Consider the following 12083-nt stretch of genomic DNA (forward strand, 5'->3'; position numbering starts at 1 on the left):
TATTTTACATAAAAAATAAAACCAATGCTCTAACTATCGCATTTTTTTTATATTAACAATAAACCTCTACAAACAAAGTTAGTTTTATTCATTAACAAAAGTGATTCTTATAGCTTTGTAGTCTCGTACGCGTCTGGCAGGAATACCTACCAGTAATTTATCTGTAAGTATCGATTGCACTGCACCACATCACTATGAAAGAGCCGTTAAAAACTGGCAACACACGAAACGTTAGTTTTGTCTCCGGGATTAAAAAATAGAACATAGAAGAAACGCAAAATATGGTACAAGGCTCTGTATTCAAAATACTTTATGTAGATTATGCCCAGTGCACAAACTTGGCATGGCCTAGTATGATTAGTTCAAACAATCTCTAATTTTTCAGCCATGCTCCATAATAACTCTGACCTATTTTAGAAAATAGCCCTGAATCACAATATGAACTAATTGAAATTTCGAAATTTAACTGACACGTTATTTAACTGATATTTTAAATATATTAAGATCTAACAAATTATAATCGAGAAAATTGCCCGCAATCGTCGAGATGGTTTAACAAAAACTTAATCAAGCGCAAATTATATTTTAATCGAGTTTCGCAAAACACTTTAACTACAAAAGTTTATTCAGACCGCAACAGCTTCCGCATAAAGGATATTTTAATCAAGGTAAAAGAAATATTTGCGTGTCGTTCTCCATGGGGACGCAATGCAGGCGAAATGGTGCAACTATTTAACTGTACCTACTTACTTAAACACAATTGTACAAGTGAATATATTTTACTATTGGGGAAACTGTAGAGATATAGTTTCGTAAAATTCGTTTCTTTGCAAATTTTAACCATTATTTTCTTAAAAGTTAAAGAAAATACATTTAACTGTACTTACTTAAATACAATAATGTGCAAGTGAAATATGGAGGCACATATATTTTATTGGGAAAACTGTTAAGATATACATAGATTCGTAAAATTTGTTTCTTTGCACATTTTACTTAACCATTATTTTCTTAAAGTCAAAGAAAATAATGGTTTAAAAAAAAGAAACAATGTAAAATTTTAATACTTAGGTAATTAACCAATGGCCGCTGGGGCAGACGTGTGCTGGAGTGGAGACCGCATATCGGCAAGCGCAGTGTGGGACGACCTCCAACCCGCTAGGCTGACGACCCGGGAAGTGGGTGGATGAGGAAGGCAGAGGATCGTGTGTGGTGGCGCGCTCTTGGGAAGGCCTATAACCAGCAGTGTACGCAAACAGGCAGATTGATTGATTGATTGAATTACACTAGCAGCCTGTGGACAATCAGGCATCATCATCATCATCAACCCATCGCCAGCTCACCACTGAGCACGTCGCGCGTCGTGTCTTCTCTCAGAATAAGAAGGGTTTGATAATAGTCCACTCCGCTAGCCAAGTGCGGATTAGCAGACCTTTGAGAACATTATGATGAACTCTCAGACATGCAAGTTTTCTAATGATATTTTCCTTTACCATTAAAGCAAGTGATGTTTAATTGCATAAACTTTAAGTTATAAACACGATCAAAGTTAATTAAATAGCAAACTTCCTGTTGACTCGGGCAGCGTGAAAACGTTTAATAACTCAAAGTTCATGTCAGAAGATATTTGTTCAAAGAGTTGCCTTTAGCAGAGTGCTTTTAGCGCGGTATCTCGTTTCTGCTCTTTATAGTTAACCACTGCATTCGTAATTATCGAAGCAAGGAAATCTAACTTATTTATAAAGGACGCTTTAAGTTCTTGGAACTTAGTGAATAAAACTCTTGCTATAGTTAGCAGGTAGGTAGTGCATACCTACCACTCATTTTATATCAAACCTTTGAAAAGAGCAACCGCCGAGTTTCTTGCTGGTTCTTCTCGGTAGGAAAGGCATTGCGAAACAACCATAAAATTAAATCCACACGAATATTATAAATGTGAAAAAATGACTGTCTATCCTCCTCCCTGTCTCGCTACAGATACTAACAGATAGATCTGTTTAGTTTTCAAGGTCCATTCGCTTAATCAATTTCGTCGTACAGAGATAGCCTGCATTCCAGAGATGGACATAAGCTAGTTTTTGTTCTGGGAAATCAAATAGATTTTGCTTACTTAATTCCGCGCGGTTGAAGTCGTGGGTATCATATAGAATACCTTGTATAATAAAATAAAGTAAATATATGAACTAAGTTAATTTTGAACTAGAAAATGATCTAATAACTAAAACCCAGCGACCCGGATAAGGGTTTATTATCATTAATGAAAGTCACGTTCAGACACAAGTAGACTCAAGCGTGACTAGCCATTAAGTAGCGTTGTGTAACGATCCTCAAAACTAGAGCCAGCTAGGTTTTATGCATAGTTAATTAACTAGAGACTAGCCGTTATAGAAGATTATACATTTTGTCTCTAGGATGAAGAAACTGTCGTGTAGGTAAAGAAGGTAACCAGTTATTTTTTAAATTGAGTATGTATATTCTTCATCATCGTCATCATCAACCGATAGACGTCCACTGCTGAAGATAGGTCTCTTGTAGGGACTTCCACACGCCACGGTCTTGCATCGCCGCTCCCTGCGACTCGTCTGATGTCGTGCGTCCACCAAGTGGGGGGTCTTCCAACGCTGCATCTTCCGGTGCGAGGTCGACATTCCAGTCTATCGGTTTTATGTCCAAAATGTCGAAAAAATACGACTGTAGTACGGAACCATCGATGATAGAGAAGTGTAAGTGTAGTTTTACCACACGAGTAGATATAGACATCTACTGATGTGGTTTTACCGTTCGCATGTTTGCTAGCTTGTGCCAAGAGACAATTTAAAATATTTTATCTTCTTCTTCTTCTTCTATAAATATATAAAAGGAAAAGGTGACTGACTGACTAACTGACTGACTGACTGACTGACTGACTGATTGACTGACTGATCTATCAGCGCACAGCTCAAACTACTGGACGGGTCGGGCTGAAATTTGGCATGCAGATAGCTATTATGACGTAGGAATCCGCTAAGAAAGGATTTTTGAAAATTCAACCCCTAAGGGGGTGAAACAGGGGTTTGAAATTTGTGTAGTCCACGCGGACGAAGTCACGAGCATAAGCTAGTTTAATATATTTTATTTAATATATATATTTTTTTATAACAATTTATAATATATCTATTGTTAAAGGTACGTAAAAACATTACTCTCTTTTTATTTCTATATATGTATATTTCCTGACTCAGACTATAAGTGACATTATTTATTATACCTATTAGGTTATTTTTTAAACCTGTGGTTTCTATCAAAATTACTTCTTGCGTGAATTTTGGGAAAGCCTTTAGGTACCTAAGTTGGTAGTCTATCATAATTTGAGGCCTATCGAAAAAAAATTCTTTATGTGGTTCTAGGAAATGGAGAATAGGAATATTCTCGCAATTCAATTTGTGCAAAGACCCGCGAAGATCTCGTATTCGAACCACAAAGGATATACTTTTATCCCGGCATTATCGATACCTTGATAAAACATAACAAATGGGTAGCTTTATCTTATCACCTTTTCAATTTTTTTGTTCGTTTTTGAGAAGAGTTTTCTTTTCGTTATTTTTAGGGTTCCGTACCTCAAAAGAAAAAACGGAATCCTTATAACCAACGTCATAATAGCTATTTGCATGCCAAATTTCAGCCCGATCCGTCTAGTAGTTTGAGCTGTGCGTTGATAGATCAGTCAGTCAGTCAGTCACCTTTTTTCTTTATATATTTATAGATATAGATAGAGAAATTTCTGGTTGTATCGTTGTCGTTTCTGTTAGGTCGAAGGGTAAGTATCTTTGTCGAAACTACAAGTAGAGAAAAGTCCATTTTACGTAGGATCCGTTCTTTGAGTGTAGCAAAATGGCGAGATTGAATCACGACCCTAATCCGATGTCATCCCGAAGATGAAAGCGAGAATAGACTTAATTAAATGTTTTATTGGCTACTATATCGCGGTAAATCTTTGTAAGAATGAATAGGATCCGTTGGTGTATAAGATAAGAAAATAATAATAATATAAATATAAAAATAAAATAGTCATTTATTTAGGCAACTTGAAGGAAAAGGAAGCACTTTCCATCTTTATCGAGATACTAAGTACCCTTTAGGCAGAGGTTGTATACCTTGAATTACTCTTACGCGGTTATATTGTAAGTACTAGCTTATGCTCGCGACTTCGTCCGCGTGGACTACACAAAATTCAAACCCCTATTTTACCCTCTTAGGGGTGGAATTTTCAAAAATCCTTTCTTAGCGGATGCCTACATCATATTAGCTATCTGCATGCCAAATTTCGGCCCGATCCGTCCAGTAGTTTGAGTTGTGCGTTGATAGATCAGTCAGTCAGTCAGTCACCTTTTCCTTTTATATATTTAGATTTTTACCTCACATTTCCCCAAAGTATAAAATATGTGAAAAGTATAAAACTGTGATGGTATGGCTCTTTACGCACATCCAATACGCGGGCTGCCAATTATAAGTACCTACTTCTATTTTTGTTGTGTATTGTTTTGTTTTTGCATTTCTCATTTATGATGTTGTAGATAATAATAAAGCACATTTCATTCATTCATTCAAAAATATTTTTTTTTAAATTATTGTCTTTAATAATGAATTCTAGCCCCATAAACTACCGCTATACAAAAAATCACTTCTTCTTATTACTACAGTTCAAACCCCTATTTGTTAAAGATTTAAAGCCTCCTGGTCACTAACACCTGATAAAATATTGTAGTACAAAGCTGATCTCGATATGACTTGTAATCACCTAGTAATATACTACGAAATAAAGTAGCTACTTACTACGATTTAAGAACTCCGGCCTGTAACGTCAGTACGCTTAGTATAAACTAGCTTATGCTCGCGACTTCGTTCGCGTGGACTACTCAAATTTCAAACCCCTATTTTACCCCCTCAGGGGTTGAATTTTCAAATATCCTTTCTTAGCGGATGCCTACGTCATAATAGCTATCTGCATGCCAAATTTCAGCCCGATCCGTCCAGTAGTTTGAGCTGTGCGTTGATAGATCAGTCAGTCAGTCAGTCAGTCAGTCAGTCAGTCACCTTTTCCTTTTATATATTTAGATTACGTTATAATACGTAAATATATATTTTACGTCTTACCAACGTTGCTAGAATTCGAGAATCGATACACAATAACGTCAAAGTAAAATGGACCTAAATAGCCTTGAATTGAAGTCAAAAATTTAATGCCACTGATTTTAAATTCGCAACGTTTCCGCTTGGAGCGCTGGCTGTAGATGTGTAGACAAACTTGAGCTTTAAAACAAGGTTGTTAAGATCCAGTTTACTATAACGCGGAAGTGTTTCGACACTCGAATACTATCAACGTTGGTGAGACATAAAATATCGTACTAAGCGTAATATTGGGTATCTCAAAAAGGAATTGAAAATATCATTCACGTGTCATCTTCATAACAAATTACGCGCAGCAGAAGATATTTTCTTACAGGCTGGCGTGATGTGCGCTGAGCAAAAATGATAAATTGATGTTACACTGAATAAAATTAGATGGAACAAGGAATGATATTTTTTTCGCGCGTTTCTTCTCAAGTATCTTGCTTTTTTGTTTTCGAAAAGTGAAAATTTATATTGTAGCTACCTAATTTTTATTAAAAAAATCTAATCAATTAAACGTTGTAATATACATCCATGTGATGTGTGTGTGATGTGCCTGTGATGTGCCTTGCTCACCGTATAATGATAAATTGTCATAAGATCAATCTGTATAAAAAGGGCAGTGAACTTTGTTCTTTGATAGAAACACTTAGAGTTTTCCCGTCAAGAAATCAATTTGGATCTAATGATATTATCGTGTGAGAGAGGCATTAAACTATAAATATCAAAATGATATAAAATATATAATGAGTAGCGCAATCAATTAAAATTCAATGGCTTTTTCTTGACCAACAAACAAATAAACTTTCGCATTTTATATCAGTAGGATATCACGTATTTAAATTTTAAATAACGAATCCTCTAATTCGAATCAATCAGTCATCCCATAGAAAAAAAATTGAGTCAGATTTCAAGGTCAGAGGCAATGATATTAGAAGAAAATAGGTAGATACGTTATACGCGGACCGCAAGTGGCACGTTAAAACTAAGCTAATTAGCAAACCTGAGCTCAGTCGCCCGCTGTCGTCGCGCTATCGATGACGTCGTTGATAGTAATGTGTATTTTGTTTTCGTCTCCCAAAACAACCGAAAATGCCGTCGTGTGTGATGAGATTCTGCACAAACTACACAAGCAAGGTTTCCAAAAGTCAAGGAATCACATTTCATTCGTAAGTAAAACTATTTCTTTTATATAATTCGTATTTTTCACTTATTTAACAATAACAAACTCGTGCACGTTCGTGTAAAATGCAACTCATTGCAATTTGTACCTTATGTCACATGCCATAAGTACGTATCAAGTTATCGTTGTACGTATTTTAAAGTTTCCGATCAAAGAATCTACACTAATATTATAAAGAGGAAAACTTTGTTTGTTTGTTTGTTTGTTTGTTTGTTTGTTTGTTTGTTTGTTTGTACTGAATAGGCTCAAAAACTACTGGACCGATTTTAAAAATTCTTTCACCATTCGAAAGCTACATTATCCACGAGTAACATAGGCTATATTTTATTTTGGAAAAAAATAGGGTTCCGTAAGATATTTGGGTTTTTCGGACACAAGGTGTAAAAAATCAACCAGAAAAGTTACTTATTTTGCGTACGCTGCCTAAACTATAAAAGATAGAACCATAAAATGTTCTAATTAATTGTAGATCTTATAAATATCTACAAAAAGTCCGCGACACACTATACCCATCTATGTCGAGTGAGGCACAGCAACCATTTTTTTATTTAAAAATCTTGAATTTTTTTTGGACTACATTTAAACGCGTTTATTTTACTCATGCTATTAATTCTTATCAAAATAAATGATTTCATCACTAAGAACAGTTTATGGAGATAATATTTGGTCTTTGAATGATTAAAATTGGACGTTTGGTTTTGAAGTTATGGCGAAATTAAAATATTACGATTTCTGCTGCACGGCCCGTTGTCTACACTAATATTATAAAGAGGAAAACTTTGTTTGTTTGTTTGTTTGTTTGTACTGAATAGGCTCAAAAACTACTGGACCGATTTTAAAAATTCTTTCACCATTCGAAAGCTACATTATCCACGAGTAACATAGGCTATATTTTATTTTGGAAAAAAATAGGGTTCCGTAAGATATTTGGGTTTTTCGGACACAAGGTGTAAAAAATCAACCAGAAAAGTTACTTATTTTGCGTACGCTGCCTAAACTATAAAAGATAGAACCATAAAATGTTCTAATTAATTGTAGATCTTATAAATATCTACAAAAAAGTCCGCGACACACTATACCCATCTATGTCGAGTGAGGCACAGCAACCATTTTTTTATTTAAAAATCTTGAATTTTTTTTGGACTACATTTAAACGCGTTTATTTTACTCATGCTATTAATCCTTATCAAAATAAATGATTTCATCACTAAGAACAGTTTATGGAGATAATATTTGGTCTTTGAATGATTAAAATTGGACGTTTGGTTTTGAAGTTATGGCGAAATTAAAATATTACGATTTCTGCTGCACGGCCCGTTGTATTATATAAAGAGGTAATGTCGTTAAGTTTGTTTGTAGGGGGTAATCTTTAGAACTACTGAACCGATTTTAAAAATTCTTTCACCAGTAGAAAGCTACATTATTCCTGAGTGACATAGGCTATACGGGATCTTTAAAAACCTAAATCTACGCGGGCGAAGCCGCGGGGATCAGCTAGTATTATATAAAGAGGTAATGTCGTTAAGTTTGTTTGTAGGGGGTAATCTTTAGAACTACTGAACCGATTTTAAAAATTCTTTCACCAGTAGAAAGCTACATTATTCCTGAGTGACATAGGCTATACGGGATCTTTAAAAACCTAAATCTACGCGGGCGAAGCCGCGGGGATCAGCTAGTATAAAATAAACAGATAGGTCTCTTCTGAGTATTGACAATTCAAATAGTGTGCATATTTCCTGTTTTAGGGAAGGATAAATTAACTATGGTCTAACATCTTTTTACGGTCCACTGCTGGGTCTCTTCATACAATGAGGGAATTTTGGCTATGGGTATGTAGATTGTGTAATAGTAAATATTTTCAAAAATAAAAAATATTTTCATTTCACATTTTATTCCTTTACCTACCTTCCCGCGGCTTCGTCCGCGTAAAATTTAGTAATTTTATTTCGACTTCTTTTCCATGTATGGGAGCCCCCTTTATTTAATTTAATTTAATTTTTATTATTTTTATTATAGTGGCAATAGAAATACATTCTGTGAAAATTTCAACTGTCTACCTATTACGGCTTACGAGATACAGCCCGCTGACAGATGGACGTACAGACAGCGGAGGCTTAGTAATAGGGTCCCGTTGGCACCCCTTGGGCACGGAACCCTAAAAACGAGCGGAACCGCGGGAAAAAGCTAGTTAGTAATATATTAAATACCACAGTATAAGGTTTTTATTTTACTATACAACTACAGTGTAGGCATAAATCGGCATTAGCCGAAAAGACTTTACTGTTTTTTTTTTCTTTGGAGTTTCTAGTTTACCGTCTCGTCCCGTCTCTTTTACGCTCGCATTATTAGGCATATATCCGTCCTTCTTCCACTCTTCTGTGCAGGACGAGGTAGTGCAAAATATAACCGTCTCTTTTTCATGCGCAACTGAAGCTGAGGTTATTAGTTCACCGTCCTTTACTCTCTGTTGTGTGAGGTTAAAATACTATCTATGCGTTTATGTGTGTTGAGTCTTTCGGCGCTGACGCAGCGTGCCATTAATAAACATCGAATTTGATATAAGTAACCTATCTACCTCTTTTTCTTCTAATATCATTGGTCAGAGGTCTAGACTCCCCAGCAGGCCTAGCATGGGCCGGGAAATTTTCTCCCCGAGGAAAGGATAAAATTTTTATCCCCTCCGATAGTTATTTCCACTCTCCGAGCATGGGCACAGGGTTGGATATAATTATCCCCGGTGATAAGGCGGGGAAAGACTAGTCCTCGGTTAATGTCAAAGTGTTATTATTTTTTATCTGTGCTTTTGATTTTGCTCGTTTTCGTTACTCGTAACTCGTCTGTGGCTGCTTTTATTTTAAAAGAGCTAGAAGCCGGAGCCGTAAAATAGTTTAAAAAACATTCACAGAAGATTATGCACGTAAGTATTGTTATTGTTTGTGTTTACCTAACCTAACTCCACTTTTGAATTATCCAAATTAAAAAATAATCGAATAGTTGAAATTCCTAGCTATCACAGTAAGTATCACAAAGACAATTTGTGTTAGTCAGTACACAAAATTGAAGTGATAATATATTGATATTGTTAGCGACAAAGAAATGCATAAATTGTTGTTTTATTTGCATACATGGAAATATGTACTTGAAGAAGGGCACTGGCCACTGACTGACAAGTATGATGAGGCAGCTCGGGATGTAGGACCACCGGGAAATGTCTCAATAGTGCCGTCGGTCACATATATGAGCACATAAGTGTTCAATATTAATTATCACTGTTGGGCATAAATGCTCAACAGGAATTGGACCTGAAGACTCCATAATGGGCCAGCCAGAGAGATGCGTGTATTAATTTAGTTCTATTAAATGTGTGTCTTGTATAACAAACTCAAAATAACTTTAGGTACCTACCTATTGGAATAGGTAAGTTAGGTACACATCTTATCAACATAAAATATTTTCATTATTGTTTGAGATGATGATAAAACTAACAGTTTAGCACACTGCACTGAGAAGAGTTCAATATCACTTAAAATTGGTTAAGCTGGTATGGTTTGAGCTATTAAACTAACCTAATTTCTTTATAAGCATGTCAAGCCAATGTTTTTTATCTTATGGCAGGAAATCTTTGAAGTGTCGGTGGTGGACTATGGTGAGACTGTCGTTTAACCCACTTTGTACACAGTGGGTACTTTATAAAACCAATAGCCCCGAGCAGTTTTCCTATAAATGCCAATAAATAAATAAAAAGTAAGTAGAGGATATGTACATTTTTGTAATTTGTAAATAGTTATGAATATAGGAAGTTATTCTATGGCAGTGTGGTTTGATTGAACATTAAACTTGTTACTTCCTTTTCTTAAGGATAATAGCACTACTTTTAGATCTGTTAAGTTAACATCAGAGATTTGTGTACATCCAAATAAGCATTGTTTTAATTGGTATTCCTAATGTTATGCCTAAGAGTTTGTGTTTGTTACTCAATCACACAGAAAGAGTACTTAAAGCAAAATTATTTTTTGAAGAAACTTATTTTTTGTTATAGCAGCAATAGAAATAAGTACAAAATTTCAACTTTAACCTGTTACGTTTCAGGAGACAGACAGATGGAGAGCTGAGACTGTAATAGGGTCCCATTGGTACCCTACAGAACCCTAGTAGTAGTAGTAGATATAAGGATGGGTTTGCACAAGGTGGTTTTAGGTAATAGGTACTTAAAGAAATATATTTTAATGCAAATATGTATTTATTATTCCATCCCTTTTTCCCTTTTATTGTCGGGCAACAGTTAGCAGTCTGGTTTGATCCATAGATATGTGAGATTTCTTTATTTGTTACATTTTCTAGTCTGTCCTTTGGTTGTTCCATTGGAATTCTGAAACATACAATTTATACATTAATGATTTTCAATAATAATAAATTAAGAGTAAGAGGATATACTGAAATGGTCTATAAAGTATAATAGGCTAACATATTTACTCTTACAAAACAGTTATGATGAACCATTATAATTTGTAAAGTGTTATTGTGTTTGTGTATCATTATGTATTTAACTATGATATAGGTGTGTATTTTAATTTAAGAATTGTTTTGTTAAATTAGACTCCTGCCTATTTTGTTCAAATAAATGATTTTATTATAATGAGTCATTGTGTTATTTTATATTTCCAATAATCCATACTAATATTATAAATGCGAAAGTGTGTCTGCCTGTCTGTCTGCTAGCTTTTCACAGCCCAACAGTCTAACCGATTTAGATGAAATTTAGTACCTACAGAGTTAGCTTACATCCCGAGGATGGACACCGGCTACTTTTTATTCTGGAAAATCAAATAGTTCTCACAGGATTTTCAAAACCTAAATCCACACAGATGAAGTCGCGGGCAATAGTCATCCCATGACCTTGACTTGTATCTCACTGGTAACTACCATCTGCCAAGAGTCTTATAGATGTGAGGACGTAGAATAAATAGATAATAGCCGCATGTAGGACCTATTTGTAGGTACCTACTACCTACCTAAGTAGGTACCTATTCGTTTGCACAAGATGGTTTTAGGTAATAGGTAAGTACTTAGGTACTTACTTTTATGAATCCATCCATCGAATTAATCGGCTTTAGTGCTTCATTATGCTGCTCGCACAAGTACAGCACATAATATTTGTCCATCCGAAACAAGTGTCGGAACTCAGCGTCGGGAAATTCAAAGGGATTACTTCCATCACTAATTACGTGCTCATGTTATTTTCGTTCTAAATTCTCTATTTCAAACTAATAAAAAAAGCGCGAGACATGTTTTTTGATCTTTTAATAATTGAGTTAAAGTTCTATGAGCATTATACCCACCTCAAATCTCGAGGATAAAATTATCCCTCTCAAATGTCAAAAAAGGACAGTTTATCTTCTTTTATTTGGCCCCATGCTATAGACGGTGGATAAATAGTCCCCCGAGTCCCCGTGAAATGTCAAACGGGGATAAACTTCTCCTCTCCCCTGTTGCCGTGCTCTGAGGGGTGGAGAAGTTAATGTTATCTCCTGTGCAGTGGATAAAATCGGGGGATATAATTTTTATCTTCGGCCCATGCTAGCCGTGCAGGCGCTCAACTAGTGTAACAAGTATTACTACTAAAAAATTAAAAAACACGACTGCTCTGCCATATAATTTTTTTTTTGAAAAAAAAAATATCCAATATCACTCGGGATGACAAAGACCAAATCTGTGTACGCATTTAGGAGTTATGGTGGAACAAAGACACTCACAT

At 35.3% G+C, this 12083-nt stretch overlaps 2 protein-coding genes and 1 long non-coding RNA gene across 4 annotated transcripts in view; 2 read left to right on the top strand and 1 right to left on the bottom strand.

Moving 5' to 3' along the window:
• Nucleotides 1-12083, bottom strand: part of Pde1c (Phosphodiesterase 1c) — a 184623-nt gene that overhangs the window by 71846 nt on the left and 100694 nt on the right. The gene's annotated exons all lie outside the window — the stretch shown is intronic.
• The window catches only part of LOC117981861 (uncharacterized), a 55544-nt gene that overhangs the window by 4639 nt on the left and 38822 nt on the right, over nucleotides 1-12083 (top strand). The window lies entirely within an intron of this gene.
• On the top strand, nucleotides 8985-10967 carry LOC138402518 (uncharacterized). Its single transcript, XR_011236898.1, has 2 exons — nucleotides 8985-9745; nucleotides 9944-10967. It is a non-coding gene; the product is annotated as an uncharacterized lncRNA (long non-coding RNA).

Source organism: Maniola hyperantus, chromosome 1 (genome assembly GCF_902806685.2).
Source record: "Maniola hyperantus chromosome 1, iAphHyp1.2, whole genome shotgun sequence".
Classification (NCBI taxonomy): domain Eukaryota; kingdom Metazoa; phylum Arthropoda; class Insecta; order Lepidoptera; family Nymphalidae; genus Maniola; species Maniola hyperantus.